Raw genomic sequence first — 5,834 nt, forward strand, 5'->3', positions numbered from 1 at the left:
CTCCGGGATCGCCGGGGTCCCCTCCCCGCTCCTTCCTGGGGCGCGCCCGAGGCACCCCCAGACCATTCCGAGCCACAGGTTTCCCGTGGGCACGTGGTTGAGAAGTTGGTATCAAACAAAAAATAACCAAAAAACATAGAGGACTCGAGCAGGGGGCCTGGGTGCGGGTGTGGGGTGTCTGCGCTGCCCACTGCGGGGTCCGCCCCGTCGGCAGGATGGCCCTGGAGAAGTCATCTTGCGCATCCCTCGTCTCTGGGCAGAACCACAGCTCAATCCCACAGGCTAGGCACTCCGCCGAGTTGAAAGGGAAAGTGATTTAAAAGCGGCGAAGAGAGCAGCCAGCCCATGCTGACCACCGACCCACCTGGTGTGTGTGCTGCAGGGACTGAGAACCGAGGAGCTCTGGGACAGAGCTGACATTCGTTACCTGGTGCACAGCCAAAGCCTGAGCCGGGGGCATGTGCATGCATTTTAAAGGACATTTTGTACTCAAATACGTTCAGGCACTTCATGGTTAAAGTTTTTCCTTCTGCAGAATATTTCAGAGCCATTCATATGCTGATGGTATTACCAGGACGCTCCTGCTGGAAGTAGAATATGGAGAGTTGCCCAGATTTGAGCGGGGGAAATAGTGTTTTTCGTGGGTGCTGCCCTGTTTAACATCTGAAACCGTCTGGGAAATGCAGTTTCAGCATTAGAAACCCAAGGTTTGGAAGGGGCAGCGTCGGTCAGTGTTTTTAAATTTTAATAGTGTATACCCCTGCGGGGAGGGTGGGGTGGGTGTCTTGCTAAAATACAGATTCTGGTTGGTTGCATGTTTATTTTTAACAAGTTCCCAAGCGATGCTGCTGCTGCTGGGGCATGGACCACACTTTGAGTAGCAAGGGTATATAGCTCAGTGGACTGAAAGTCAGAGATGCTCTTCCTGCTTTCCAGAGGGAACTGTCGCCTTGAATGAGTCACTTCACCTGTCCACGCCTGTTAAATAGGAGACTGGACTAGATCGCTGAGGTTCCTTTCAGACCTACAATGCTATGATTCTGGGCCAGACACTCTTGTGACTTCCACCTAAAACAGCCTGGCCCATGGCCAATTTGGGCCTGAACATTTCTAAGAATGGGAAGTTCACAGCATCCCCTTTTATCTTGGGATAGTTCAATAAGGACGTTTTGTTGCCGACATACATCTGGATAACTGTGTTCCTAGGTTGTCTCTTAGAATCAAATAGGAAAAAAAGTGTAATCTCTCTTAAAAAGGTGACTCTTAAGGTATTAGGTGACAGATGTTCCTACCAAGATTTCTCCAAATGAAGTTGTCCCTAATGCTCCATGACACTGTTTCAGTTCCATTTATTTATTTGCTTTTTAAATATTTTTTTTTATTGATTTCAGAGAGGAAGAGAGAGGGAGAGATAGAAACATCAGTGATGAGAGAGAATTACTCAGCTGCCTCCTGCATGCCCCCTACTGGGGATCGAGCCTGCAATCTGGGCATGTGCTCTCTCCCACAGGTCAGTGCTCTATCCAGTGGGCCAAACCGGCTAGGGCTCAGTTCCTTTCTTTTAAATGTAGTCCTTCATGGAGTGTAGTGAGGCTTTAGCTGGACTTTGAAGGATGGGTGGGGCTTGCAAGACTAGGGAAAGCATCCTCTATGGCAGTGGTTCTCAACCTGCCTAATGCCGTGACCCTCTAATACAGTTCCTCATGTTGTGGTGACCCCCAACCATAAAATTATTTTTGTTGCTACTTTGTAACTGTAATTTTGCTACTGTTATGAATCGTAATGTAAATATCTGATATGCAGGATATATTTTCATTGTTACAAATTGAACATCATTAAAGCATAGTGAGTAATCACAAAAACAATATGTAATTATATGTGTGTTTTCCGATGGTCTTAGGTGACCCCTGTGAAGGGTTGTTCGACCCCCAAAGGGGTGGCGACCCACAGGTTGAGAACCACTGCTCTATGAGCAAGCAGCTGACAGTAATGCGGAGATGACAGTGCATAAGTCAGATCCAGGACCGTTGGCTCAAGTAAGAAATGGCATGTTAGTGAAAGCAGCATTTAGAATGTATAGTTTTACTGTGGTGTATAATGTGGTTGGAAATGGGAAAGCAGAGAGGCAGGGAGCCAGATACGCTGCACATATCAGTAATAGAGGATAAGGTTGCTGATAATAGTAATGCCTTATATTTATGAATAACATTTCACAGGTTACAGAACCTTTCACAGGCATGATCCCATTCGACTTAATAATCCTGTGAGGTAGCTGTTACCCTGTATTATAGCTGAGACACCAAAGAGGGAGAACGATTTGCCTTCATTCTTGAAGCTATTCAATGGCAGACCAAAGTGATGATAGTGGTAATGGGGGATAGAGGAAGGATGCTGGAGGCAACACTAAGGAAAAATTGATAAATTGGGCCTGACTGACATGAGGCTACAAAGGAGAAGAAGTTGTTAGGGAGGACTCAAAATAGTTGGAAGGATCATAATACCACTGGCAACTGCCACTACAGATTTTATTCTGCCCTCATGGCTAGTGGCTTCCTGGAGTTATGGTTTGGGAGGGATTGTAGCAGAGGATTTGAGGGGACGTGGATTATGTCCCATACCAAGGGACGTGAGAGCTGGGTCCTCAGAGTCCCCTGAGAAAGTAAGTGCTGAGCATTCGCTGGTTCAGATGTTTAGGGCTTGCCATCCTGGAGACTCTGAATTTGGCTTTATGTCATTTTTCTTTTGAAGTTCAGGCTCGTACCATTTGCACTTGGCTGATGGGAAAATTTGGTGTCCAGTCTGACCTTCCCAAGTTCCTATATATCCCTAGGGGGGTTGGGAGGGTTGGAGGAGTGTTCACTGAAGCAGAGACTGGACCCTTGTCACACCCACTAAAGCTGTTTTCCCAGAAGATCTGCACATTCTCAAGAGCCTAGTGGTCTGGCTCTCACCCTGGAAGCCTAGAGATTGAAATTTAGTGTCACTACCCAATTCCGTAGGGCCTGGGGGCTGTCTCTGCGATTTTAGTTTCTTAGGCTCCTATCTGGAGAAGGAGCTATCTCTGTGGAGTGTGTGCGCATGACTCCAGCACACTGAGTATGTGACTGGTAATTCCTGCCACGGTGCAGTCCTCAATGGCGGAGCTGCTCTATGTGGAAGCTCAGAACCAGCTTATATCCCCAGGGCCTGGTGCTGGCACAGGCTTCTATTCAACATGGAGTGTCTTTCATGTTCTGTGCTTGGGATACTGAGGTGAATAAAAACTCTCCGCCCTGGAGGAATTCATAATGGGATACGGGAAACAGTATTTTTAAATAAAATGTGATATCATAAGAGATATGTCCAAAACGCTGTATGAAGGCAGAGGAGGGAATAACTAGCTCTGCATGGAGATGTCAGGGGAATCCGCAGGAAAGCGGTGACCATTGAGCGGAGCCTTGAAGATGACGAGGGAGAATGGCTCTGGTGACATGTGCAGAGGCCTAAGGGGGAAGGTGAATAAATCCAAGTGGCTGGAACTTAAGAGAACTTGGGATCAAAGGAGAGGTGATTGATGAGTCTGTGCTCATAACGAAGCCACGTTTGTAATGGCTTGTAGTGCTGTGCTAAGATGATTCCGTTTTGTGGGCAGGGAAACCGCTGGAGGGTTTAGGCAGGGAGGTGGTGAGATTGTGTTTGGGGCTAACCGGAAGGAGACTGAAAGGGGAGAATCTGGATCAGGGCTGTCAGGAGACTCTTGTAATAACCTGGGATGGTCTAAGGCTGAACTAAGGGTAGCTCTGTGGGGATAGGAAGGAGGGGAGGGTCTGAGAGACTGTAGAGACAGAATTAATCTGACATAATGACTGATGGGTTGTTGAGAACAAGAGAGAGGGCGTTGCTTGGGATGTCTCCATTTCCTGTTTTAGATGGTTGGTGGTGCCAGAAGTAAAGAGGGAATGCAGAGGAGGAAGGAGGAAGAGTGTGTTTTGAGTCATGTTGAACTTGGGTCTGTGGCACTTAGCAGACAGGTGGGAATGTGGGTCTGAGGTTCAGAGCGTCCGTGCCCAGGTAGGTGAAAGTGGTAGTCAGTGCCGTGGGGGTAGTGGGGGTAAATGAGCTCAGCCACGCTCAAGAGAAGGCGGAAGATGACAGAGGAGGGAGAGAGATGGGTACACAGAGTGAGAGAGAATGTCCAGGGAGCCAGGGGAGGAAGAAGTTCCAGGAAAAGGATCAGCAGCCTCAGTTGCTCCAGGGAGATCAGGTAGGATGAGTTTGGAAAGTGCACGTTGAGATTGGGCAGTTAGGAGGTTGTCGCCAGGGCTCTCTTACTTTTTTAGTGTGAGCAGCTTCAGTGGAGGGAGGGGTAGGGAAGGGAGTCCGGCGAATTGAGGAGTGGATGGGAAGTGAGGGCAGGGACGGTGTACTCACTGAATAGTTTTGCAGGGAAGGAAGGAAAAGAGATGGTGGCAGCTTGCAGAGGAGGTAACAGAGTAGAAACAGTTTTTCTAGAATAGAATAGTCTTGAGCACAGGTTATTTGATGATATATAAGAACCAGTAGAGCGCTAGCCGGTTTGGCTCAGTGGATAGAGCATCGGGCAGCAGACTGAAGGCTCCTGGGTTCGATTCCGGGCACGGGCATGCCCAGTAGCGGGCATGCAGGAGGCAGCCAATATGATTCTCCTTTCATTATTGATGTTTCTATCCTCCCTTCCTCTTTGAAATCAATAAAAATATATATATATTAAAAAAAAAAAGAGCCAGGAAAGAGGGTGCAATTGAAGGCACAAGAGAAGTGATTGTAAAATCAGATCCCCGGAGAAGGGTGTAGGGGTCGGCTCTGAAAAGAAGGGGTCATCACTTCCTTGGAAGAGGAATGACAAGAAAGGGAAGAATGTGGGAAGAAAGAGATAGTGACTATTGAAGATATATCTAAATTTGCAAAGGAATTCTTATGTAATTATCTCAGCTTTTTTCTCAACGAGGTTATGTGCTGAGGGGTGAGGGTGCTGGTGTGGGCTCAGACAGGAATTGGGACTTGAAAGTAGTAAGGGAAGCTTGAAACGGCTGTCCAGGGGAAAGAGAGAGACACAGACTTGAAATACTCTCCAAGAGTGTTGAGTACCCCCCGAACTATACTGTAGTCTCTCCGTCCTCTTCCTCATAATAATAATGGCTGGCGTTTATTGAGCACTTTATACGAGGCACTCTTCTTCTTTTTTTTTTTTTAAATATATTTTATTGATTTTTTACAGAGAGGAGGGGAGAGGGAGAGTTGGAAACGTCCATTGAGAGAGAAACATCGATCAGCTGCCTCTTGCACGCCCCCTACTGGGAATGACGAGGCACTCTTCTGAGTGCTGTTCAGGCATTTAAAATAAATGAATGAATGCATGAATAAATAAATAAATATTTAGTGATTTCAGAGAGGAAGGGAGAGGGAGAGTTAGAAACATCACTGATGCGAGAGAATCATTGATCCGCTGCCTCCTGTACACCTCGTACTGGGGATCAAGCCCGCAACCCAGGCACGTGCCCTTGACTGGAATTGAACCTGGCACCCTGAGTCTGCAGGCCGACACTCTATCCACTGAGCCAAACCGGTTAGGACTGTTCAGGCATTCTTAATGTGATTTTTACAACAATTCTTTTAGAAAAGTATTGTTATTATCTCCATTTTACAGAAGAGGAAATTGAGGCATGGAGGATGACTTGGGCTCAGTAGTGCTCAAGGGGCTGGAGTTTAGGGCTGCTGAAGAGGGAGGCTTACCACGCCAGCCTGTGAGCATGATCATGACATGGGTGGGCGGGATGGCGAGGTCAGTGTCGTTGCTGGCTTTTTACAAATGTGAA

Source organism: Myotis davidii, unplaced genomic scaffold (assembly GCF_000327345.1).
Source record: "Myotis davidii unplaced genomic scaffold, ASM32734v1 scaffold1477, whole genome shotgun sequence".
NCBI lineage: Eukaryota > Metazoa > Chordata > Mammalia > Chiroptera > Vespertilionidae > Myotis > Myotis davidii.